The sequence below is a fragment of the Equus caballus genome, chromosome 1, assembly GCF_041296265.1.
Source record: "Equus caballus isolate H_3958 breed thoroughbred chromosome 1, TB-T2T, whole genome shotgun sequence".
Classification (NCBI taxonomy): Eukaryota; Metazoa; Chordata; class Mammalia; order Perissodactyla; family Equidae; genus Equus; species Equus caballus.
The window spans coordinates 174,575,332-174,603,209 of NC_091684.1; the positions used below are offsets into that span (position 1 = coordinate 174,575,332).

Genomic DNA, 27,878 nt, shown 5'->3' on the forward strand with positions numbered 1-27,878 from the left:
CAACTGACTCCTTTGCAATTAATTGCTTCAGGGTTGCAGTAAGCAGAACAAGCCATTTCGGGTTTACATCTTGACTTTGAAAACAGCAGGGCTGGGAGGTGCCCAACCTGATGGCTAAGGGTGAGGAGCAGAGTCCTGTCCTGATTCTGTCTCAGAAGTGCGGCTGAAGGCTCCACAGCTAGTTAGGACCATAGCAATCTTTCAGCAAATCTAAGAACAGGCCAGTTTTCATATAATTTGCCCAATGGCTTTAAGTGTGCCACTTATCCAAAGTCACCAAATTTTAAAAGCAGATTTTACAACTGGAACTTCAGTGTGTTGCCATTTGTAGATAGTCTTTCAAAGTCCTCTGTGGTTAAGTGTTACAGGATCTTTTTTTAAAAAAGAGGATTTTTTAAATTAAATAAGTAATACTATTCTCAGAAAACTTAGGGAAGCAAAATAGAAAGTCAAGGGCAAACAAACATCTGGAACTCCATCACCTCAAAAAAATTACTTTTAATGTTTTGGTACATTTCATTTCAACTCTACTGTTGATTTGCTTTCTAATTTCAATAATTTCTGCCTTTATCTTTTTTATGTCCTTCCTTCTCCTCTGAATTTATTTGCTATTCTTTTAGTAGCTTCTTGGGTTGAAAACAGGCTTTTATAATTTTCTGTCTTTCTTAAATGATTTCTAATTACTGAATCTAAAATTATATATCTATGTGTTTTTTTCTGAGTATTGCTTTGACCATATCCAATGCACTTAAAAAAATCTGCCATGTTCTCATTGTTCATCTCTAAATACTTATAATTTATATTGTAATTTACTCTTTAAAAATGTCAACGCAAAATAACCAATAACTTTTCTAAAGACAAGAGAAATAAGATGAGTTTTACTTGAGCCAGAGTGAGGATTATAACCTGGGAAGGCCTTGGAAAGCATTCTGGAGAAGCCCGGTTTTCGGTACAGTCTTATATCTTTTTAGAATGAAGAACATACATTGAACACACCCAGGATACATTTTCATCAAAGTTTCAAGGAGGTATTTAGCTTCAAATTAGCAGGTCAACATGACCCTGATTCAGGAAAGGGACCAATCTGAGTGTGACCAATAGGGCATTACCAATAGAGTATAGGAAGGGAAGTAGGCATTCTTATCTTAAGAGAGTACATCCTTTACTTTAGTGGTTAAAGCAGGTGTACAATGTATGTTTGATAGGCCATTGGTCAGGCTTTTTAGTTTAAGCCGAATCAGTTTTGGACCCAAATAATTACCCCACATACCTCAATATGTAAAAACCTCTTGTCAAACTGAAGAATTTTTAATAAGGGCATTTTGACAAAAATTGTGTTATTTAATTATGTATAGTTTTGCTGTCTAATACAGTAGCCACTTGCCACATGTATCTAATGAGTACTTGAAATACAGTTAGCCAAATTGAGATAGACTTTTTTCTTTTTTTTGCTGGGAAAGATTCGCCCCAAGCTAACATCTGTTGCCTATCTCCCCCCACCACCGTTTTTTTCCTCCCTGAAGCCCCAGGGCATGGTCGTATTTTCTAGTTGTAAGTCCTTTTAGTTCTCCTATGTGAGCCAGCAGCACAGCATGGCTCCTGACAGGTGGTGTGGTTCTGCAACCAGGAAACGAACCCAGGCCACCAAAGTGGTGAGAGCACCAAACTTTAACCACTAGGCCATCAGGGCTGGCTCGAGATAGACTTCAAGTGTAAAATATATGCTAATTTCAAATACTTGGAAGAAAAATTAATTCTCTTTATATTTATTTCATATTCTAATAGTAACATTTTTGGATAAATCTGATTAAATAAAATGTTATTAAAGGTAATTTCACCTGTTTTTTTCTTTTTTTAATGGAGCTACCAGGAAAATTTAAATTACATATGTGGCCTACGTTATATGTCTACTCAATGGCATTAATCTGTAGCCCTATTTCTTTTTTATTTGAACTGTTGGTTTCAGAGACAGGTGAGTTAAATTCGTCTACTAAGATTGAGATTTGACAATTTCAAAGTCACATCACCAGGTCTCAAAAGATTCATAACATTATCTTGATGGAGTGTACCTTTTATCAATATAAAAAACTGTACCCTTGTTTGCCCTTTTTAATGCTTTTCACTTTGAATTCTCTTATTTTCTGATTCCAACACTTCTACATTTGCTTTCTTTTGGTTTGCATCTTACGTGGTATCTTTCTCTATTGATTTATTTCCAAATGTCCTGCATCATTTTGTTTTAGGTGTCTCTTTTGTAAACTGTATACAACTATTTTTTAAGACACAATTTGAAAGACTCTCCTTCTTAATATGTTAATTCAATTCATTCACTTTTATTGCGATTATTAATATATTATGACTAGTTCCTAAAATTCCTTTGTGTTTCTCATTACGGAGGCATTGTCATCTCTTTCCTGGCTTCTGACATAGTGGTTCCACAGCCTTCTGTTCTCGCCCATACTCACAGTGGGGGTTAACACCTTTGCTCATGGCCGCCTGGCAGAAGGGTAGAGACTGAGGAAGAGACCTCCTTTCAGTGCAGCATCTGCAAAGAGGCACCCTGCCCGCTGTGCCCTCCTGCTGCCTCCCTGTGTCTGCTACCTCCTGGCGCAGAGCACCATATCCATTCCCATCTTTTGACACAGTCCTCTCTTCCAGGATTTTGGGCTGTGATTTCATTTCTCAAGATGGCTGTATTCCTCATACATTCTAGTCCATTAAGAACACCACTTCAGGGGCCGGCCTGGTGGTGTAGTGGTTCAGTTCATGCACTCTGCTTTGGTGGCCTGGGGTTTGCAGGTTTGGATCTTGGGTGCAGACCTACACACTGCTCATCAAGCCATGCTGTGGTGGCATCCCACATACAAAAAATAGAGGAAGGTTGGCACAGGTGTTAGCCCAGTCTTCCTCACCAAAAAAAAAAAAAAAAAAAAAGAACACCACTTCATAGTTTCATGTACTGCTATTGATTTTTTCTTTTCCTTTTTCTCTTAACCTTTTTTCACAATATCTGGTGATATAGTGTGGGGAGAAAGGCAGATGTACAGCTTAAATTAGCTTCATCTCATTATTGTATATTTACTTTCTGCCTTTTTTCTCTATGTATTTTTTATTTTAATATAATTTTGGTCCAATTTTGGTTCAATAGTTGCCTACTCAATTTTGTGTCTTGACTTTCCACTTAGCATTTTCACTTAAGTATTTCCCCCACACTATTATAAACTACTTTAAAACTTCATTTTTAATGTCTGTATGATATCACATCAAGGAAAAATGGCCAACATTTCCAAGTTATTAGGAATTTAGGTTATTTCCATTTTTCTGCTATTATAAAAAGACGATAAAGTTACTTGCACATATAGCTATGCTTTATATTTTGAATTGTAGTCTTGAGTGGGGTGCTGAGGTTCTCATAGATTGTTAGCAAAGAGCCTAGGTTATTTCTAATTTTAGTAATTTTAGTAAAATAATGCATGTTTCTCTGTGCTAGTGCAGTGTTTTTTAGATCATATGTCCCTGAAAACCAGGAGACAGGACAACTTCAACAGGTGTAGATCTGGATTTAGGATACAGTATTCTAGCTAGGTGGATGCCCATGGAAGCTGGTAGAATGTTCTTTACTGTCAGCACTCTCAGAAGGATGAGTTACAGCAAAGTTGACCACATTTTCTGAACAACGACAAGAACACCTCTCATATATTGTCCTGGTCTGACAAATATTCTATGTCTGTACTGTTCAATACGATAGTCATTAACCACAAGTGGCTACTGAACACTTGAAATGTGGCTGGTCTGAATTGAGAGCTACTGCAAGTGTAATATACACATTGGATTTCAAAGACTTGGTATGAAAAAAAGTAAAATATATCATTAATAACTTTTTATATTGATTACATGTTGAAATGATAGTATGTGGCTCGCATTATATTTCTGTTGGACAGCACTATTCTATTTCATGCCATCTTGGAAGATCAGGGGTGGATGAAACCACAGATATAGCTGTTTCTCACCTCTTCTTGCTATAACACTTGATTAATTTCCTGAGACTCCCAGTGCACGCTGAGGAGGCACAGTCTATTCCACCCGCAGCAGCAGCAGCTCCTTTGCTGTCCTTTAATCTGAGTGCTTGAGAATTTGAGAATCCAAGGGTCATGATTTCCCTCCTGCTCACGGCTTCCTGGCACTCCTGCTTGCTGAAAATCAGTACAGGTTAGCAGGTAACTAATGTTAGGAGCCAAAGAGCATTCTTAAGTCTTTCTCCTTGAGGTAAACAAGTTTGAAATAACTGTGAAATGGACAGCTTTAGATTAAAAGTGGATAACTGCGTAAAGTTCTTATGAGGGAACATGTAGATTTGTCCGTTCATTCACTCACTCAAAAAACATTTATCGAGTGCTTACCATGTGTCAGTCACTGTTGTTGGCACTTGAGATACATCAGTGAACAAAACAGAGACCAGTGCTCTCCTGAAGCTTCCGTTCTAGTAAGGGGTATGGACAATTAAACAAGAGACTATAAATAAGTAAATTACAGAGTTTGTTGGAAGGTGATAAGTATGGTGGGAAAGAAAACATAAAGCAGTTTAAGGGGGATCTAGAGTGCTGGAGGGAGAGGGGGAATAGAGTGGCCAGCCTGGGCTTTGTTGAGAAGTGACATTTAAGCAAAGACTTGAAGAAAGGGAAGGCGATACATGTATTGATCTCTGAGGGAAAAGCATTTCAGCAGAGGGAACGGCCAACGAAGAAGCCTTAAGGCAGGAGTGTGTTTGGCATGTTTGAGGAACATAAGGAGGCCAGTGTGGCTGGGAGGAGAGTAGTAGTGAGGTCAGAGATACAAGGGGGCACACAGATCATTTAGAGCCTTATCAGAGATGGTAAGAATTTGGGCTTTGCTATGGTCTGAATGTTTGTGTCCCTGCCAAAGTGATACACTGAAATCCCCAAGTTGCTCGTATTAGGATGTGGGGCCTTTGGGAGATTCTTAGGTCGGGAGGGTGGAGCCTTCATGAATGGGATTAGCGCCCTTATAAAACAGACCCCAGAGAGATCCCTTCTACCATGTGAGGATATAGCGAGAAGAAGCTGTCTCTTGACCAGAAAGTGGACCCTCACCAGACACCAAACTTGCTGGCACCTTGATCTTGGACTTCCCAGCCTCCAGAACTGGGAGAGAGACATTTCTGTTGTTGATAAGCCACCTAGCCTATAGTATTTTTGTTATAGCAGCCCCAACAGACTAAGACAGGCTTTTACTCTGAAGGATGGGGAGCCGCTGCAAGTTTTAAGTAAAGGAGTCACTGGCTCTGGCCCACGCGATTCAAGGATCGCTCAGACTCCTGTGTTGAGGTGCGACTTCAGGCAGGCAAGGGTGGCAGCAGGGCGAGAGATGCAGGTGGCTCCCACTAGGAGGTAGCAGTGCAGGTGGTGACAATGTTACATTTTGATAGAGAGAGAGACTGAAGCAACAGGATTTTCTGACAGATTGGATGTGAGGTGTGAAACGAAGAGAAGAACCAAGGATGGCTCCAAAGTCTTAAGCCTGGGGCATTGGAAGGATGGAGTTACCGTCTTCTGAGGCAAGGAAGCCCACAGAGAGAGCAGGTTTGGGGGAAATATGAGTTTAGTTGGAATACTGTATTAGTTATCTATTGTTACATAACAAAATACCCCAATATTCAGTGGCTTACGAAAACCACCATTTATTGTCTCATGGTTTCTGGGGGTCAGGAATTCAGGAGGCTTAGCTGGGTGGTCCTGGCTCAGGGTTTCTATCAGGTTCCAGTTAGAATGTCAACAGGGGCTTCATACATCTGAAGGCTTAACTGAGGCTGGAACATCCACTTCCAAGACAGCTCACCCACGTGGCTGTTGGCAGGCGGCCTCAGTTCCTCACTACATGGGCCTCTCCGCAGGCTGCCTGAGCATCCTCATAACTGGGTAGCTGGCTTCCCCCAGGGCAAGGGATCCAAGAAAGGGAGAGAGAGCAACCGAGATGGAAGCCACAGTGTCTTTTTATGACCTTGTCCACAGAACTGCACACCATCACTTTCACTTTATTCTACTCATTAGACAGGAGTCACTGAGACCAGTCCACACTGAGGGGCAGAGGTTTTAGGCTCCACTTCTCGAAGGAAAGAATATCGGAATTTGTGGACATGTTTTAAAATGATCACAGGTGTATTAAGTTTGAGATATCCATTAGATATCTTAGTGGAGATGTCAAGTAGGCATTTAAATTTGCTAACCTGGGGTTCGAGGGAGGTCTGTACTGGAGACACAAACGTGGGCGTCCTGGGCATACGGGTGGCATACACGTTGGGATCACCGGGGGAATGTACGGAAGGAGAGAAGAGAATCCAGAGAACTCATGGATTCCATTCCCTGGAAAGCTTATGAATCCTTTATTGTCACAGAAGGTAAGTTCCTTTGTGGTCACCATATCACACTGCAGAGGTTCAGAAACAGGCTTTCTCGGGGAAACTTTCAAAGTCGAGTCAGTAAGAAGAAAAGTGGGAGACCATCCTCTCAGCATCTCACGGAGAAGTGAGCCTGAGTGGTCTGCTGTAGATAAGTTGGCTTGATTTCCCGTGGAGGGCCTTGGCCCCCTGTTGCTCTGCTTCTCATGGTGCAGCTTAAGGAAGTGGCCTGTCAGCCAGTCAGACTCCTGGGGCCCAGGCAGACAGGGCTTAGGTGTCAGCCCTTTATAGACACTGCCTGGGGAAGCCGGCTCCCTGCTCCTGGGGGCTTTGGTGCTTTGCAAAGGCCCTACCTGCTAATACCATCACATTGGGGATAGGGTTTCAACATAGGAATTTTGGGGGGACACCAACATTCAGTCCACAGAACCTGCCCCTCTGTTCTAGCTGGTGAACATCCCTCGCTTCACCATTTCACAGGTGAGCAGTGCCTGCAGCGTCCACAGGCCTCTCCACCAAAACACATCCTCCTCTTGGTTCAAGACCATGCCACCTCCCGCACAGAGCCGTTCCTGCCCCTCCACCCCGGGGGGTCATCCTCAGTCTTTACATTAGACATTTGGACTCCTGATTACGTATGGTCACATGGTCTTTAATCACTTCCAGTGGGGTCGTTTTTCAAAATGAGACCGTGCATGTCACAAGGGCAGAGAGCAGCCTTCTATGTCCTCTGTCCCCAGGCACTCCCTGTTGAATTGCCCAGACAGAAGGCTGCGCATGAGCCTGGCTTAGGCAGGAGGGAAAGGCAGAAAAAGAGTAGATGCTCCTTCAAACAAACATATGGTGTAAGTAGATTTTAGAAATATCAATCAACCCCGTTAATGAATTTTTAGAACTGTTTTCTTTCACAGATTTTTACCCACATGTGCTCTACAGCTCAAAAGGAAGTGATTTCTCAGGGTATCAAGGATAGAAAGATCATTTGCAGGGCTTCAGGAAAGGTTGGCTCAAGGATTCCACATCAGGAGCGAGGGGAAGTGCTGAGATGAAGAGGACAGATCCTAGGCCCTGACTGGTCTCAGTTCAGGCCGGTGCTCCTCCCCTTACGAACTGTGGGAACTTGCACAAGTTAGCTGACTTCTCAGAGACTCAGTATCCTCCTCTTTAAAATGAGGGTGATAGTGCTGGTCTCAACCTCATGGGGCCAAGGAGAAGATAACAGAAGAAAATCACGGGGGATGCTTAGCATGGCTCCTACCCCAGAAATGTTCAATAGAAGGGAGCTATTATTATCATTATTACCATTCTTCAATCTTCTGAAGGAGGCAGGGGATGCTGGAACGGAAGGAGGTAGAGCCAGGCCTGCACCAGGAGGGAGAGTTGTTTTGAGATGAGGCTGATGGGAAATATAAGAAACTCCCAGTGTGGATCTTTGAGCAGAGGGGCCTAAGATGAACTGTGGCCTGGGGTCAGGAGGACGAGAGGACTGAGGGCTGCCCAGAGCACCTGGGTGAAAGTCTTCAGAGCCAGAGGGGGGTGGCTGGGCTTTGTCTACAGTTGGATGAGAACCCTCTGAGAGGAGGGGATAACGTGGTCAGTGAGACCCATGGAGAAGACAAATCTGGGGTCTGGGGTGAGGTGAGGAGCTAGGGAACAAGGAGGGTGCTATAAACTGAGCAGAAAATGAAGACTGGGGCTAGGGTGGTGACTGCAAAAGATAAAGGGAAGGACAGAAACTAGAGATATTAGGGAGATGCAAGGGACATGACCAGGTAATGGATGAGGGAGGGAAGGAATGAATTAGTCTAAGAAGACAGTGAGGTCTGCTCCTTGCGTGGGATTTTGGTGGTCCACCAAGCAAGAACCACTTAGGTGTGTGCCGTGTGCCTGACCATGTTTACGCTGATGATGGAGTGGCCATTGTGCTGGGGAAGCTGGTCCGGGGAATGGGTTGAGAAAAGCTCTGTATATCCCCTGTGAGGTTGAAATGATATTAGGACACCCACCAGAGATGTCACAGAGACGCCACCATGGAGACTCATCTTTGACTTCTTCCCAGGGTTGGGTCCAGCAGGAGGGAGGCCTGAAAATTGGCCACCATGCTTGAGGGCTGTGTTGTGGACTTTTGGGGTTCTTCTTCGCTCCTTGGCCCCTCTCTCAGTGAGAATGCACAGCAGTGGGGCAGACAGGAGCTGTGCACTGGCCGACACAGTGGCTGTGATCACTGGGTCCACAGAGGGGTAAGTAAGTGTGAGTTGTGGCTGGCGTGGGCCCTTGCAAGGGACGTAGTGTCCCCACTGCAGAGTGAGATCTGCTGTCAATTCCCTTCTCCCACATCCCTGCCCCTTACCCAGCTCTGGATATTAGCATCTTGCAAAGGGAAAGCTCTGTCATTAAATTCTCCTGTTTCCCATGAGGCGGAGAAGGTGGAAAGAGCAGATGCTTTGGACTCAGACCTGGATTTGAATCCAGGCTGCAAGGTTATTACCTGGGCAGTTTGTGACTTTACTTAACCCTCCTGTACAATATGCTAACAACTGGATAATAATGCCTTGATGACAGAGTGGATGCTAGCATAACGCGAGGCCTGCTACATAGGAGGTGCTCAGTAAAAGTCAGTTCCTCATTTCTGCTTGTTTGGAGACTGGGACACTGGGGAATGTATTTTATGTCCTAAGATCAGACTCCCAGGAGGAGGGTGGGGAGGGCTGAGGCCACCACGGCCGTCTCTGCCCGCAGGATCAGCTTCGCCATCACCCAGCATCTGGCCCAGGACGGGGCCCACGTGGTGGTCAGCAGCCGGAAGCAGCAGAACCTTGACCAGGCAGTGGCAGTGCTACAGGGGGAGGGGCTGAGTGTGACCCGCACCGTGTGCCATGCCGGGAAGGCCGAGGACCAGGAGCGGCTGGTGGCCACGGTGAGGGGGAAGAGGTGAGAACACACACAGCCAGCCCAGGGGAGGAGGGGCTCTAAGTCAAAACGCTCTTTTCCTTAACATATTCTTGGATATTTACTGTGTGTCAGACACACACTAACACCCCAGCACATTAGCATGTGAGGCGCTCAATGTTGTTCCAACAGCTTTATGGTGGGAAACACACCTAGTGAGGTTAAGTGGCAGGGAGGATTTTGAACTGAAGTCTGCCTGACTCCAAAACCCACATTCTTAACCTTAATTCTGCACCTGACAGGACCCTGCAGGGAACACAGGGAACAGATGCCTGAAGCCCTGTGAAGCTGGGACAATGGCTACGGCATGGGGCAACTCTGTGGACTGGAGTGAGGGAGATGCCAGACTGGGAGACTCATCATGGTCACTGTGGGAGTGGATGCTGTTCAGGGGGCTCGCCAAGAAAAGGTTTTTGTTTTTTTTTGCTGAGGAAGATTTGCCCTAAGCAAACATCTGTTGCCAATCTCTTCCTCCACTTTATATGTGGGTCACCACAGCATGGCTGACTAGTGGTATAGGTCCCCGCCTGGGATCCAAACCCGGGAACCTGGGCTGCTGAAGGGGAACGTGCCAAACTTAACCACTACGCCATGGGGCCAACCCATAAAGGTCATTTTTGAAGAGAGTCTTGAAGGGGAGTGGGAATTGGCCGGATATGTTTTCCAGAGAACAGACTCCAGGTATACAGGATTTAAAGAGTGACGATTCCCAGAAATGAGGGAGCGCTAAGGAGAGGGGTCTGCCTGGAAGTATAAAGAGGGAAAGGAGAGAGCCCAGCAAGGTTCGGGGGAAATGCAAGTGACTTGGCAACTGTCCAGCATTCCCCCACAGTGAGTCTCAGGGTGAGAAATCAAGGAGGAGGCCCAGTGAAGCCAGCAGGAATCGTGGTTCATGATTCCAGGACCCACCTGGCAGGGACCTCTGATCAGCCAAGCCCTCCCAGATGACTGTGGGGGGAGGGAGGAAGTTTCTGGTCCACAGTTTCATCTCTTCCTCACCCTCTGTGCTGCCTCTGTCTTCCCCCAGGCCCTGGAGCGCAGTAGGGGCATCAACCCCCTGGTGGGGAGCACCCTGGGGACCGGTGAGCAGGTGTGGGACAAGGTGAGGCCCAGGGAGCACAGAGCTGTGAGGTTCTCTGTCTCTCATGTCTACTCGCACACCTGCGTGTGTTCCCAGCTGCCACCCATTTACCTTCAAGCCACAGCGCCCGCTTCCTTTGGGTAGAGCACACCTGGGTCAGTCTGCCCAGGTGGCCAATGATACCACAGACCTTCTCTGCCATGCTCCAAACCAAGATGTGAGGGGACATACCCAGCTCTGGGCCAGATCACGTCTCCGGGCTCAGAAACCTGAGGCTGTCACAATCTGGACTCACTGGCACCCACTCTGATCCCGTCAGTCCGGCTTTCCCACAGAGCCCACCCTGGGCTATCATGGGGACACCTCGCCTGTCCACAGACACAGCTGAGAAAAGAGACCCCCATTTAGGCCCACCATCCCAGCCAGCATCCACCAAGCATTCCAGGGGCTCCTGCTGCCCCTGCTGTCCTGAGGGCCCCCTTGAGAAGGGCTGGCACAGTCCTGACCCTCCCCCCACACTGCGTCTGCAGAGATGGGTCCTGTGGTCAGGGTGAGCCATTCCCTCCTCACGGAGACTCCTTCCACTGACCACCCCTCCCTTCTCTCCTTCCAGATCCTGCCCCACTTTGTCTCTTGGGTTCTCACATTCCTGGCCTTCCTGGTCCAGCTATGCCCCCTCCCTCCCCAGCCCAGCCTCCAGCTTTTATGGGAAACTCAAATTTCAGCTCCTGCCCCTGGGCAGGGCCCCACACAGAGCTGGTGTTTACAGGCGGCTGGCTTGTGAAATCTCACCTCTGCTCATTAAAGCAGACACCGATACACAGATTGCCCGACGTCCTTTCCTGGTACTGTTTGCACTGACCTCCTTTTCTGGAGGCTGATGTGCTGCAGAGTCTATGCAGCGAACGACAGCGAGGAGGTTCTGAAAACAAGTATTCCCGGTGGGCGGGCGGACGCCTCAGATCCCTCAGACTCCCCAACTCCGGGAACTCACCGAGAAGAGAAGCTCCGACCCCAGCTCCTCCCCACGGGACCCCAGGCGGGCAGAGGAGCCCAACCTCACAGCTTCCCTTCAGCCCCTCCTCTGATTTCAGATCCTGGACGGAATATGAAGGCCCCGGCCCTGCTGCTGAGCCAGCTGCTGCCCCTCATGGAGAAGAGGGGGTGAGGGTGGGGATTGTGGAGTTGGGGCGACTCTGCCTTGCTTTCCTCTATGCTAGGGGACACTTGGGGAAGGTGGCCTAAAGTGGGGCATCCCAAAGAGAGGAGGTAGAAGGACTGTGCTCTGGATGCCGGGATCTGTCTCCTGTTGCCTCCTGAACAACCTCTTCAGGCCACTTGGTCCGCAGGGGATGTGGGCAAACTGTGATGGGGAACATTTGGAGGGAATGTGCCCAACAGATTCCACACCCACAGAGGAGCCTGGATCACCTCTGATGAGCTCTGTCATCGAGAATGGCAGGGCACCCAAAAAGGACAGGAGCCTTGTGGTGTAACCCAGAGCACCCAACCCCTCCAAAGAGGCCAGAGGAAGCCCCTGCCGCCTCCGGCTGTGCGCCTTCCGCCCGAGCTTCCGCCTCTCGGCTCCTCATCTCTTTTTGTCTGTCAGCACCCTTCCTGCTCCTGCTCCAGAGCTGGAATTGGAACTCAGGTGACTCTCAATGCATTTCCTTCCTAGGGAAGTGGGGCTGGCGAGCACTGCTACAACCTCACGCTGATGGCTGCACGCTCCCAGGTCTGTTCTCCAGAGACCCAGCTGCTGTTTGATCCCTGCCCGTGTCACCAGGTCCAGGGAGTCCCAGAGTTTCCCAGTGGGGGAGGCGGTGTCAACACCCTCTCTGGTCCAACCTCCCCAAAGCCTTCACTTTTCCCCAGAGCCCCTGGCACCGTCCCTACTTCCCTTCTCCTTGTACCTCAGTTCTGTCTCTGTCACTTGGAAGCTTGTTTTCTGGAAGCATCTGGCTTCTCGGTTGTGCTCACCTTCCACCTCATCACCCCTGTCTGTCTCCTCACACCAGAGGCTCTGTGGTGCTGATTGCCACTCCGGCTGTCTATGCACCTCAAACAGTGAGTAGGGAGCTCTGGAATAGGGCAATGAAGTGGACATTAGGGTCAGGGGGAAGTGAATATAGATCCCATGTGATAATAAAATCCAAGTGCACGACACCGTACACTTATCCTGTCCCCACTTAAAATCACACTCACTACTATTATCTCATTCAGTCCCTGCAACCCCAGGGGTGCCATGTATGGCTGTACAGGTTGTTCACTGCACAAGGGCATTATCCAGTCCAGGGACAAGTGGGAGCTGAAATCCACTCCGTGCTCTGCTTGCCAAGCCATGCACCCTGGCATGGCGCTGCATTCTTCTGAAGGGAGGGGATAGCTTTAACGGTTGCTTTCACCAAATCAGCACCAATGGGGCTACACAGGCTCAGAGGAGAGTTCCTTTTAAACTTCACACCAGGGGGCAGTACAGGCTATCAATGTCCCTACATGACATCCCTGTGACTATCACCAGGCAGAAATTGAGATGGAGAGGTCTGCAATGACCTGCCCCCAGGTCGACCAGTCTGTGGCGCAGGGGGGATCTGGCCTGGGGTCTCTTCAGCCCGCTTCCCTCTGGGTTGGGCCTAGGCACACACAGCCTCAGCCTTCCTGCTTTCTCTGTGAGCCCAGGCTTCTTCCTGCTCCCGCTCAGATTTTGCTCCTCTGTAATTCCCAGGGTTGGAGTAGCAGAAACGTCTGAGTCGGGTCTAAGAGCAAGCACATTTGTCCCTGGAGGTCTAGCCAGAGCGCCTCCTCTCACCTGAAGGGTACTTTTCCTGTTTCTTTTCCCTTCTTAGACACTGGGGACCTACACTACCAGCAAAATGCCCTGCTGGGACTTCCCACATCCTGGGCTTTGGAGCTGGCGCCACAGGGCATCCAGGTTGCCTGTCGTTGGGACTCGTCATGACTGACTTCAGCAGCTCCCGGCTGCTCCCACACTGACCACCCTGTGCTTTCCCCAGCCAGCTAAGCCCCTCTGAGACCTGCACACTCAGGCCCCTCACTCTGAGGGCCTGGCCTGCAGCCTCTGAGACCAGCAGCCTCTCCCTCCTCTGTGGCAATAGTCTGGCAGAACCCCCCTCCCCATCTCCAAGCAGGGCCATCTTCCCACAAAGGCGTGTGTCAGCCAAGGGCAGCCTCTCTTTTGCCCCCTCACAATCTTATCTAGCGCTGACCCTCTGAATTTTTCCAGGTTGAAGATAATCCGGCTCTGCAAAATTCCTTTAACAGCCTCTGCGGGTAGCAGCAGTAGGTTGACACAGGACTATAACTGCATCTTCACAAATCAGCCCTTCCTTTCACTGAGTCAGGGTTGCAAAGCCTGGGAGCTGGGATCTGGTGGGCAGGAGGGGCCACACCATATCCCTTAAGGGGCCTGGGAGGCAGCATCCAGGGGTGGAAGTGTGCTGGGCCCTCTGGCCAGGCAAGTAGGGCCAGAAGTCAGAGTCCATTACTGCATGAGCGAGACCTCAGTTCTGTCCTCCTGCCAGCAGGGCAGGGCAGCCAGAGGACTTGAGGGACTCAGGTCCTTCCTGTGCTCTCCAGGCGCCAGCTACATCACCAGGAGAGCACTGTGGTGGCCGGCTTCTCCCTGGGGCTCTGATGTCCACCACCAGGACTGGAGGCTGTCGCTCTGAGTGTAGCTCCTGCGTTTTACCCTGGGACCCAAATGGAGATTGGATAGAAGAATGAAGGCCAGGCCCTCAGGAGGTGTCATGGGGAATTCTAAGACAAGTCTAGTGTAGGGCTAACAGGTGATGGGAGGGGAGTTGCTGCTGAGCAGCTACTGAGCCAAAATCTGTGTTTGATGTTTTTTTTATTGGCAATAAACTTGTTTTGAAACTCCTAACCTTGGTTTCCTTGTGAGGCTGGCCAATGCGAGCAGCTGCGTTGCCTACAGACATCATCCCTGCATCAGTTGTCCATTTCCTCATCACTGTCCCCATCCTCAAGGGGTCCTTCCTCCACATTTGTCAGCAACACTTGAGCATCCTGAGATGCTAGAAAAGAGAAAGTCTTTGCCTGGGGACATAGGGAGGTGGTAAGTAAATATCACGCCAAATTGCCCAGGAGCATGGCCAAGAGCCCGTCCCTCAGAAGGCCAGTGGCTCTAAGAGGAGATTCATCTAGTGGTCTCTCTCCCCACCCTCCACCTGGGAGCTGTGGAAATAATCCTGGACTAGGAATGGACGATCTGCTAAGAGTCCTTCCTCTGCCACTGTCTTCACCTTTCTGGGCCTCAGTTTCTCAGCTGTTGAATAAGGGGTTGGATTAACAATCCCCATGCCCTCCCACTCTGGCTTTGCCTGAGACTCACCCAGTGTTGCCTGACCCCCAGCCTCCAGGTCACAATTGTCTCTGTGGTTCCAGCTCCCCTCAGCATGTGCCACCCTGAGTCCTGTCACCATCACAAGGTGATGGCCTCTCTCATAACCAGGTTCTTCTCAGGGAGTAAAGAGAGCTGGGGAAATCTGGAGCCCTCAAGGAGTGGTGGCTCAGACCCCCAGCACCATTCCACATAGGGGATGCCCTCTAGTCCAGCCACTGTTACACTCCAGTCCTTCCTGCCTCCTCCTCTGAGCTCGTGCCACTAGCTCTGCCACCTTCATCAATGCTGCTGTGACCCTTCCCTCACACCCCTCCCTTGGCCGGCCCAGTCCCCCAGGTCCCTCATTGCTTTTCCTCAATGGCGTTTTAAAACTGCCACCACTCTTCCCTGACAGCTTCACTTCTGTTCACTCTAAGCAGTGACCTTGCTGTGTACTTCATGGAGGGAGCAGTGGCGAGGAGATGGTACTTGTCAGCTTTCCCCTCGCTGGTCTGACGCTTGCATCTTCTTCTATTCCTGTCTGAAAGCTCACGCCTTAGAGAAGGAGGCGTACCTTCCCTCTCCAGGGGAATCCTTCCGTGTCCACTTGGGATCTTATCCTCTCCCACCCCTCTGGGCACCTCTATCTGGGAACCATCTTCTCTCTTATCTGCAGCTTCAAACTCTCAGAGCTCTTTAAAGACAAAACAAAACCGTGCGACAAACAAAACTCAAGCTCTCCTCTCTCTAGTTATCCTACAGCCATCCTGTTATCTCACTCCTCCCGTTAGTCCCTCTCTCCTGTGCCCTCTGCAGGTTTTTTCATTTTCAATGCACTTGCTGAGGTTTTATTTTCCTGTTTTTTCGGCTGTTTAGGAATTTAGCATGCAGATCCTTGCTGCTCTCTGCAGACTCAAAGACTCAGTGGAGTCTTCAAGGATTTTTCCCCAGGCCCAGAGGAAAGCTTCTGAGCCTGCTGCTATCTTATTGTTTTTTTTCTTTTTTTCTCAGAAATTGACCATTTCTGCACTACTCCTACGATGTGTCTGCTACCGTGGGCTTAACTCCCTGCCCGATTGCTTATTCCATCACTTCAGTCTGCTCCGGGGAAATTTTTCTTAGGTCTCTGGAGACCCGGGGAGGGGATGTCTGTCATGAATTTCCTTTCCGGTTCTGGAAACAAGTTAGTGTCCATAAGTGTCACCTTCTAGACGAGCTTCCAGGACACACTCATGACCCTTCTCAAGAGAGTTGGAAGTGTGCTACCCCTTGGACAGCTCACAGCAGGACTGGGTAGGCTTTCTCTGCCTGACATTTAGGGGCCTCAGTGGTCCCTCCTAGGGCTCCAGCCAGGCAACATGGCTTCCCCAACTCTCCTCTGGTTGGTGTCTCAAGGCTCTTGAGGGGGGAACCTGTATCCCACGGCCCCAGCCGTGAAGCATTTGGCCACCATGGTAAGGAGTCACGTCTGGATCTGAGAAGTGGGAAAGTCACCCACCCTCCTAGAGAGTGTGGGAATTTACAATATTGGAATCCCTTTTGTAGGGTCTCCAAAATATGGATTGGGATTCCCAAGCTATCTGTAGGTCTACATGTGGAAGAAGGGTCATAACAAGTCATAAATCATTATTTCTGTGGCTTCACCCCATCTGTTCCCAAGGAGCTCCATGGGCTTCACAGACTATTGCAGGAAGGACCTTTCTCATCCTCTCTACACATTCTTGCTTCTGCTCATAAAAGAGGGTACTTTGTTAAACCCTTTCAGAAGTGCTGGTGAGGAAACTCCCACATTTCACTCCGCTGCCTTATTTACTTCTCCCAGTATTCTGAGGAGTAGACAAACTGATTGGTCCACATTACCAATGGTGGCTTACAAAAGCAAGACAGTGTCCCGTGTCTCTTCCCCCTTGGACCACCAGCACTTAGCCATGACAGGCTTAAGTCACATTTCTACTCTCTTGCAAGCAGAGCTTGCTTCTGCTGTACCTAGCCAGGTCTCTGCTCTGGGTTCATTTTACCTGAAACTTGCTGGGGACATCAGGTCAGCCTTTCTCTGCCAATTACCTTCAATTTAGAGAGGAGGTGGTGGAAACCTCATTCTCCAATTCAGCACTAACAGTATGAAGGTGACCTTGGCTTTGAGTCCATCTGTCTTCTTCCATATAATTCTCAACTGCTTAGAACCCACTAAGGAAGGAGGTGAGTGATTAGCATCCATGACTGTGCCATAGTAGGAAACATTTCCTTCCTCTCTGCTCCTTTGTGACGTGGTGAGAACTTCTGGCTCTGCCAAGGCTGTCCAAAGGATGAAACTCCTGCTGGTGCCACCGTTGCTTATGACCATGGATGTTGGCACAGATGTGGGGTACACACGTCCGTGCTAAGTGTGCTACATCTCATTTGCTGCCACAACCTGTCATGTCACCTCTTATTTCTGCAAAAGCCAAAGGACTTGACTTCCATTGCCATAGGAAGAGCAGGTACCAGTTCTTGAGAGAGCTTGTGTTCTCAAAGACACAGTGCTTCCACGTGTTTATTTGTTTCTTTATTTATTACATAACTTAAACATTTTTATAACTTTTGTAATCTCCCCTTAAGTTCTCAGGAGTTCTTGGGGTTGCACTGGAAAAAAGCTAATGACAGTGTCATGCAGGATCACTGAGAAGTCAAGATTCTTCTAAGACTGCTTGTTCAATTGGGCTTATCCATTGCTTTTTAGACAATGATGGGTTCATCTGCTCCTTTGAGGCTGGCTTCCTTGCTTTTCCAGAATTATACAGAAATTTCTGAATGTATCATTGCTTTTAACAACAGCAAGATGCCCCAGCTCCATCTTGATTCTTCTGCCCTTGTAAGGCAGCCCTTAGAGATGCTGTGGTTCCTGTGGTAAAATACAGTGAAATGCAATGAGCCACAGAGATGTCTGCGCAGCCACATATAACATGTGCTACTGAGTAAAGCAAGAAGCAGAGTGAAATTTACATCACAGTACCACTTATGTAAATGAAAAAGTATGCGCGCAAAATGGCAATGCGTATTTTAATAAGAATGTATACCAATCAAGAGCTACAAGTCAAGTGTGTTAGAGTGGATCCCTTTGAGAGGAGGAATATAGGAATAAAGGGTGGAGATAAAAAAGAACTAATGAAGCAAGAGGAGACAGATGCTCCATGTGAGTAAGTCAGGGAGCTGCTGGAGGAATAAAAGCAAATACCTGGGAGTCAGGAAAAGTCACCATAGGTTGTGTGTGTGTGAGAAAGTACTGATTGTGGAACTTGATGGTTGCTGGTGCCCAGAGAGGGAGAAAATTTGCATAAGGAGCCAGGAGCATTCTGGGAGGAGGGCAATAAGACTCACATCCTTCTTGATGGATTTAAAATCAGAGTTACCCGGGGCAACCTGACCGAGGTCCAGTAGAGCTTCCAGCATATAATATAGGTGAACATGTTCACTATCTCCCAGTAGGGAAAGATTTCTTTAACAGGATGCAAGAATACCAGCCATACAGGAAAGATTAATACATTCGCCTACATTAAAATTAAGAACTTCTTCTTATCAAAAGACACTATTAAGAGGATAAAAAAAAGTAAGCCACAGAGTGGGAGAAAAACAACTCAAACAACAAACAACTCAAAATGAAATGGGCAAGAGGCTAGAAGACTTGACCAAACGGGATTTCCAGAAGACCCATACACATATGAAAAGGTGCTCGACCACGTTAGTAATCAGGGAAATGCAAATAAAGAAACACAATGAGATACCACCAGAAAGTTAGAAAAAACTTGTGTTTTTTTCAACAAACACAGTGTTGGTGATGATGGGGAGCAACAGGGGCCCAAATAAACTTCTGGGGCAGTTTAAATTGCTATCACTATTATGGAAAATAGTACAGCATTGTCCACTGCAGGGGAAGGAGACATTTCCTCTACCCACTCTGGGTCCTTCTGGCCAGACAATGAATTAAATTCACATGAGACAGAATAACAGGAGAAAATTAAACAAAGCTTTATAACATGTATACATGGGAGAGGCTCAGGCAAACTGAGCAACTCAGCCAACTGGCCGAGGCTACTACTGTTTAAGTATCTTCAGCTACAGACAAGGAGGACGTTTGGGGTAGTGGTTTGGGGCTTCAAAGGGGAGGAAGGCAACCCACATGGAAATGGAAAAGCAAATGTTTGGTAAATAGAACTTCGATAAGAGTAGGCTTAGAAAGGATCCTCCCAGTCTACTGAAACCCAAAGTTACCTATGGTGATGACCTGTCCTGGGGACAGGCCTTTGTTTTAAATTTCTTGTAGGAAGTTGGGGGGAAAGGTCGAATGTTCTTGCTGAGTCTGAGCCTTTATTGTCTGCAGCTCGAAATAGTCCACGTACCAGAGTGGCGCATCTTGGGGTGGCCTGTCCTGAACCCCATCACCACTAAAGACGAACATTCCTTATGGAACAGCAGTTCCGCTTCTAGATACACAGACAGAAATGTGTGCACTTGAGTTGCTTCATTTGTAAAATGGACCTAAACTGAAACAACCCAATGTTCATCAGCACCTGAACACATAACCAAATTGTAGTCTAGTCACATAATGGCATACTCTACAGAAATGAAAAGGAATGAAAGAAAAATACATGCAATATCATGTACTGTATATATACTCAGATGTAATATTGGGTGAAACTAGCCAGTCACAAAATAGCACATGTTGTGTGATTCTGTTTATGTGAAATTGAAAAGAAAAGACACCAAACTAAACCATACACATAAGGATACACTGAGTGCTTAGGTGGTGGAAATATAAAAAGCAGCAAGGCAGCGATGGCTATAACAGTTGGGATATTGAAGGCAGGGCAGTGGAGAGAAGGGGCACATGGTGATGGGGGGAGAATGAAAGGGCTCTGGGGTGCTGGCAACATCTGCTTATTGGCCTGGGTGGTGGTTACAAGGGTATTATCTTGAGATGATCATTGTACTTGCTAGACATTTTTGTTTTGGGTGCACCTTTGTATGTGTGCTCTACTTCACAATTTAAAAGTAAAAAAATGACTCCACCTTCAGAGCAAAGGAAATATAGATGTTTGATGTGGACCTGGTTGCAAGTCCGCTCATACAGTGGTGCATTGCTTAATGATGGGGACACATTCTAAGAAATGCATCGTTAGGTGATTTAGTCATTGTGTGAACATCACAGAGTATACTTACACAAACCTAGATGATATAGCCTACTACACAGCTAGGCTGTATGGTACCAATCTTAAGGGACCACCATTGCATATGCAGTCCATCATTGACCAAAACGTCATGGGGGCATGACCGTAGTTGTAGGATTTTTTTTCCTTGTGGATTGATGGGAGAAAGCGGTGGTGCTTTATTCTCTGGTATTACAGTTGGAGCCATTTTTCCGTCCTTCATCTTTCTGCTGGGACTTTTCAGCACCCGTTTGGCAGCTGATGCTGAGAACTCTGGCTCTGAAAGGGAATTCAACGACCTGATTATCTCTCTGAGGAGAATCAAGTCTGATCAAGTTCAGAGTATGCATCAAGGATTCAAATTCTCTAGATGGGGCATTATACCCCACAAATGCTGCTCCAAAGAGTCTGTAAAGAAATCAAAGCTTCCTCCCGGGGACCAGGAACAGCAGTGTGTGGACATGGAAGTTGGTCGCGATACAGCATGGCAGCAAATGTTGATTCAGTTGGTACAGACTGGATCTCAGATCCAGTGCTCTGAGACAATCGACTTGGGAATCAAAACTGCTAAAGATAAAGATGGTAAGCCATTTTTAAAGGTTGCATGGTCTAGGATTCTTAGAATTGTGGGCTATCTTTCATGTTTGTCCTGCGTGGTAAACTGTAGAAAGTAGATATGGAAAGAGAGCGAATTGATTGGGTCTAATACTCACCATACACCATCAGAGACCACTGACCACAAAGAAATTCCTTTGTGTTTTTATTCCGGTCATATCACGTTTATATACTGTTTAGGGAAAATTCTTTAAGGGAGGACTGTGATCGATAGTTTAAACATTTTAACAAATGGTCCAGAATACTTACATTTCAGTTTGGGAGAAAGTGATAAATAATACCTGTGAGTCTGTGGGGGCAGATTGGCTCAAGCAAGTTTATAAACCATAGTTTATGAGCGATTTTACAAAACCCTAAGATGTACTTACGGATTATTTTAAAACAAAATATCCCATTTGTACCTAAGCAGTACATACAATATACCGCACGTACGGTTCAATTTCTGACAGTTCTGTCTGTTAGGGATTTCACTATAAATGTTGAAGTGAAAGCAGGTTAGGAATAGGGTTTGTGGCATGGGTTGACTGTTGCCAGTGCTGTTATTACTCCCCTAGATTTCTGCCTATCTGGTTCCTCTGTCCTTGATCTCCCTCAGACCATTCTTTCCTACTAGAAAGAGGCACACACGTGTCTCAAATAACTGATATATTGTCAAAATAAAAACTGTAATTGATATGTACATACCAAACTTGCCACCCCCATCTGTTTTTATATCTACACGGCTGTATATATTTTTATCCACCAATCGTATCTCTCTTTCTACCTATCTGTCTAGATAACTGGCAATTTCCTGTGGTTCAACTAAGTATCTATCCCTTCATCCATCTTGCTATCTGTTCAAATAAGGACCTGTTCTCCTTAGAACCCAGCTGTTCCAAACAGTCATCTCATCCCCTCCTAAAAGGGGTGGAGAGGGCGGGTGGTGTTGGCCCGTCTGAGCTGGAGCTCCAGGGCTGCTCCACCTGCCCATCTTATACCTGTCAAACGTGTGTCTGGCACTGAGAGTGACAAGTGTTCTACCAGGAGTGCCCAGAACAGGCAGGGAGGGGTCCACAGCCTGGATGGCTCTGGGAAAAGGACGAGAGGGTGTGTGTGAAAGGAAAAAGGGTGAGTGGAAGTGTCTCCAATCTTTAATTCTGTTCCTGAATGGCTTACCCTCTGGGCCCCAGGCCCTTATCAGAGGCTCCCTTTGCTTCCTTCTCTTCTGCTATTGGCTATTCCTGGGAGCAAGCCTTCACATCCCCAACAGCAGCCAGCTAAACAAACAGGAGCCGGCATCTCTTCTTCCCAGAAAAGCCTTGGTCTTCCTACCTTCTGGAGACAAGTCAGGCTGACCCGGGGCTCTTACCAGATTAGTGCTGGAAATGTGCAGTTGTGTTTGGGGGCAGGGATACCTCAGTTTTAAGGCTTCCTCCCAGCTTTCTTGCTAGAAATAAGGCCAAAGTTTCCATTACGATTTTGGATCAGAGGCAAAAGAGACAATTTGGCCCAACTGGTGTCAAATTGGCCAAAATGCATAGTTGGGTCAAAGCCCCAAATTTAAGGAGTGCATTTTACTCATCTTTACTAGTGAAACTTTTAACAATTATAGCCAAATATTCCATGTAGTCGAATGGAGATGTAGATTTTAAAAACTTTTAGGTTCCATGACATTTCTAAATTTTTTCAATAAGGGTAAATTTTTAAAAGACTTTTAAATCAGATGCTTGGTTAAACAGAAGGCTGCTTATCATGAACTTAACACACCATTCAGGACTAGAATTGGACATTTACCAACAATCGCATTTTCTTAAACAAAATAGAGACATGTGGTTCCAAAAATGTACGTTTATTTGTGGGGGAAATGGAACAAACACTCAAAGGTGGAACTTTTCTGGAAAATCTGAGTCATGTAGTTGTGTATTTCTAAGAGGATCCATGTGCCATCAGCAGAACCCAAATTATTTAAGTATTGAAACTTCTTACTATGCTCTATGCTGGGCAGCCCCCAGCACCTCTACTGCTCTGGGCTCAGGTGGAACTGAGGATGGTTTGGTTGCAGAGGCAAAGGGAATGGACCAGCTACTGAAACGTAAATCCAATATAAGCTATTATGTTATACATGATATATCATTTTAGTTGGTAGTGGTTTTGAATCAAATATCTGTAAATGCCAAGAGTAAAACAACTCTTCAACATACATAGTTGCTGCTGTATTCAATAGGGCTTGGATTCATGTTAATTCACTAATTTGTTCACCAGTTTCTGTTGAGAGCGAAATATATGCCAAGTACTACCATAGGGCTTGGGGATGGAAAAACAACTGGTCTCTGACCTCAGGGTGCACCCAATCTTGTAGGTAAATGGATATATTGACACATCAGAGCATGGTGAGTGCTGTAACTGAGAATGAGCTGGGTTTGTGGCCATATGGAGGATACGCCTACAGAAGAAGTACCACCTCCTAGTCTAGGCGGGACTACAAGAGTTGGAAACTAAGATGCACAGGGTTAAGGCAGGAGAACAAGAAGGAGAATGGCATTCCTGACAGAGGAAACAGCATGTGTAAAATCATGAGGCATTTAGAGAACTTGGTTTGGTATACCTGGCTCAGACACATAGAAGAAAGAGCAGTGAAAAATGAGGATAGAGATATGAGCAGAAGCCAGAGCAAGAAATCCCTCAATGTCAAGTCGCCAATATTGGACCCTATCTTGAGGACAAGGGAGAGTCAATGGAGGAGGTTTTTCTAATCCTTGTTTTATGAATGAGACCACCCTGGGTGGCTCCCAGCTTTATGCAAGAAGCTCGAATTGAGTTCTGGCCATGTTCAGGCCTGAGGCATGATCTTCTGTCCCATACAGTTTTCACAGCTCCAGCCTCTATGTCAAGGCTCTCCATTCATTCGTCATTGAGCATCTACTCTGTGCCTGGCATCATGCTGGGTAGTATTGATACAAGATGGAATAAGAAAGGTGACTTGAGTAACATAGTATTCTGCTATAACAGATAAAATCCAAAATTGTAGTGGCTTAGCACACGGGTCAGAAAACTACCACTCACAGGCCAAGTTCAGCTGACTGCCTGTTTTGGTAAACAAAGTTTTTCTGGAACATAACCATGCTTATTCATTTCTTTATTGTCTGTGGCTACTTTCCCTCTGCAATGGCAGAAGAGCAGTTGTGATAAAGACCATGTAACCTGCAAAACCTAAACATTTACTATCTGGCCCTTTACAGAAAATTTTGCTGACCCTTAACTTAATGTGATAGAAGTTTATTTCTCTTTTATATAAAGTCTAATTGGAAGCAGAGAGTTCTGCTTCACAGAATCATTCAGAGACTCAGGCTGATGGAGCCATCTTTAAAATATGACTTCCGAGCTAACCCCGACACCAGCATCTGGGAACCCAAGAGGGGCGAGAGGGCATGGAGGATGATGTGAGAAGGTTTTATGGGCCAAACCTGGAAGCGTCGAACAACACTTCTACTTACACTCCATTGGCCCGAGCTCAGCCGTGTGGCCCCAGACACAGGGAGTCTAGGCTGAGCCGCAGCCCTCCAGTGATGACTCTACACCACGGAAGGGGAATCCGAGTCTTTGGTGAAAAGCCACTCACAACACACTACCTGCTTAGGAAACTTGAGCTTCCAATAGGACGACCACAGGTGCACGAATAATCAAAGTGCAGTCTTTTAAGAGGCTTAAACCTTGATGACTTCATCAACTAGCCCAGTAATTACTGAGCTTAACAGAGTACATTATAATAAAATATGTGACAATAGTACAAAGATGAGACATAGTTTCTATTCTCATTACTGTCTAATAGAGGGGAAACATCAAATCTACACTTAATGAAACTAAGTAAAAATATTTACTAGGTATCTGCCATATGCTGTACTAGACCTTTTGAATAGAAGATCTCTTTGAATATGTGCCCTGGCCAGAGGAAGCCAACACCAGATTCATCTGTGCTGGCCATGTGTCTTCCCACCTCTGCCTCTCCTCCCTCCTGCCCGCTGTGATTCTGGGGGAGCAGAGGCAGCCTGGTAAGAGGGAAAGGAGGAGCTCTAGCTGGAGAAACAGAACACGCCCACTCCCCTTTTCCTGATAAATGCTTCCAGGGTGAAGCTGACTCAAGATGAGAGGGAAGAAGCTGTCACTTAGACTAGATTCTGGAATTTTTATTATAATTTTTATTACCATATTGGACTGGACCAATTAATTACGAAAGTGATTCTTGTGTCTGATTCTTGTGTCCAATTAATTATGAAAGTCACTGTTCTTCTGACTGAAGGGAACCAGAGGGCTTTTATTGTCTATGAGGAATTTCACCCAGGGGAAGGATAGGGGGTTGGAACAGGGAACAACACAGCTGTTTTGCTGTTTTGCTGGTTATCTTGCCAGTACCATTTGCAAACACCGGGATCCACAGGGTTAGCTGAAGCAGTAAATGAATTTATTAAAAGGTTATTAGGGAGCTCGTAGAACCTCGGGAGGCTGGAGAACCAGGCTAGAGGCTAAACCTCCAGGTACGTTGCCCACACCAAACCACAACACTGGCTTGATAGGGAAGCCGTTATCACCATGGATCCCAAATACTCCAGTTTGCTCTGAACTGAATGCCAGGGACTTTCCATCACTGCAACTGCCGCTGCTGCCAGCATAATTGCTGTGCCTCTGTCAGGAACCCAACCTTGAGACCATCACAGCTTCTGAAGGCTGACTGACGCTGCAAAAGGAGGAATCTGTGCAGGGCCCATTTCATTTACTTCTGAATGGAAGTCTCAAGTGAGCTCCTCTGATGGGTGGAGCCAATGCCTGCGTCCTACTGCAGAGGAGGCAGGGGAAGTCATTTTCTGGCTAGAGAAACTGAGGGTGGGCACTCATAAGTGAGAAATTCTCCAAATATTAGAAGAGTCTTCAAAAGGTGCCAGGCAGCCAGAAGACAATCAGTGGTTCAGGTTTCAACACAAGTGTAAAATTAAGTGTATATCTGGGACATATGGGAGGCAGTTTTATAGAACAAAGATTGGTGGTTCTAAACGCAACAACTGGTGACCTTGGGCAAGTTATTGAACTTCTTTGTATCTCATTCTTTCAATCTATCAAATGAGAGACTGGACTAATTTCTACGGTCCCATTTTCAGAAGGAAACACAGGAGTATTTGTACTTGTTAAATACTTTCAAGCCAATCAGAACTTGAGGACAAGCTTGTGCCCTTCCACAAGTTTTGAACACGGGAAGGTGGCATGGGGGCAGATGTGGAAATGGGGACAACTTCAGTAAAGAACAGTCTAATCTCAGACTCTGTCGTAGGACACTGGATTATATAAGGACTCACTGAATCCCAGTTTGCACTTCGGGCTGGCTCTTGGGCACAGCTTTGCTGCGCTGTCTTCCATTTACTGCTGGCGAAGACTGTGGTGGCTGATATTCTGAAAACACAAGCACACTGAGGCTTGCTGAGCTTGATCTGCTCCTGATTCATCCCTGTCCCATCTCCCAGGTTCCCTCACCCTCTCCGACTCCCCAGAAGTCCTTTGTTCTCTCAGGTAATTTTAACTATTGATTGCTAGAAACTCAGACTTATACGACATAGTCACCTTCAAAGACTATCTTAAAGTGTTGCAGCAGAATTCCTCAGAAGTGGGGGGCAAGTGCTCCCACAAATACCAGTGGTATCCCAAAAAGGATTAAGTTTTGCTTTTGTTTTTAAAAGAAAATCATTCTGGGGCCCTGTGGCCGAGTGGTTAAGTTCGAGCGCTTGGCTTCGACTGCCCAGGGTTTCACCGGTTCAGATCCTGGCTGTGGATGCGGCAACGCTCATCAAGCCATGCTGAGGCACAGTCCCACATAGCACAACCAGAGGCACTCACAACTGGAAGATACAACTATGTACTGGGGGACTTTGGGGAGAAGAAGAAGAAGAAAAAGAAAAGATTGACAGATGTTAGCTGAGGTGACAATCTTTAAAAAAGAAAATCATTCTGTACTTTCCTGGTTCTGGAATAGTTCCCTTAGATCCACATTGGTGACACTCAGTGGTCTCTGAGTCAATGGACAGGTGGGAGCAAGCCCATGTTTCCCAGACTGATACAGTAAGTGCGTTTCTAATACGCGGTTGTCATCTTCCCTCTTGTCCCTTCAATTTCAAACTTTAACTACAGGTCTAGAGAAGAAAGTGCAATGAGTGTGTAATGACAAGACACAAATGACTAAGACCCACTTTTTATGGTTAGGAAGAAATTTAATGTTCTGATTAAGGATAAGATGTCAAAATAATTTTCCCCATCAAATTAGTTACCTGGCAGTTGTGGAAAGCAGCAGAAAAGTAATGACAGGATATGTAAAAGCCTCTTAGGAAGATGGAAGTCCATTTAAAAATAAGCAAATGTGAATAACTTAGTGGCAAATGAGGACCTTAGAATTATAAGTTCATGGAGATGAACTGAGCAAACCATTTTCCTTGATGAAAATAACTGTAGTTACCTGTGTTCAAAGCATTTTGCAGGAGTAGAAATGTAGCAATATTGTCCGAGATCATGTCCACGGGAAAGTCGTGGGAACTGGAAATCTAAAGCTACATAATTAATTGGGCTCAAATTATTTCTACTTTTTCTGGGCTTCGAATGAGAGAATCTTAGTGAATTTGGGGTTTGCAAAGAATGAACAAATTTATGTATTGAGAGCACCAGTAAGCGCAAGGTAAATAGGACCATAAGGGGCTGGTACGTCCTCTGAAGTTATATTTTCTTTGAAAGAATTTATCATACAACCCTAACAAATGGAAAGAGGTATATCATTGACAATGTCCTCAAGAAGGTCCCTAGAACGAATATAGTATCTGGTTTCATAACCTCTAGTCTGCTGCTTGATCATAGAAGAAAGGCCAGATCTGAAGCCTAGACATAGAAAAGACATACAATTACTAAAGATATTTGTCAATCAACTCTGACAGAGAGAAAGAATAGGTAAAAAGTAGGGTAGGTCTTTCCACACTCACAAAAATAGCCATTTCCAAAGACTTCTATTACCCAGCTCCTGGTGGCTGGGGCTGCTGACAGCCTGTCTGCTGTCTTAATTCCACCCTTGTTTCTGTGGCATTCCCATGGAGGCAAGTACTGCATGAATGATCTCAGTCCTAATTCATCTTCCTAGGCCCAGCTTTGACCACTCTCGCTTTACTTCTCACATCTCCACCCCTGCCAGTCCACAGGAGCATGTGGCCAACCCTCCCACCATCTTTCATCCCCTCCAGGTGGGCTCAGCCCATCAGCCAGGGCCTCTGTTGG

At 46.5% G+C, this 27,878-nt stretch overlaps 1 pseudogene; it reads left to right on the forward strand.

Moving 5' to 3' along the window:
- Positions 1 to 8,581: 8,581 nt before the first annotated feature.
- The window catches only part of LOC102148308 (dehydrogenase/reductase SDR family member 2, mitochondrial-like), an 84,953-nt pseudogene continuing 65,656 nt past the window's right edge, over positions 8,582 to 27,878 (forward strand).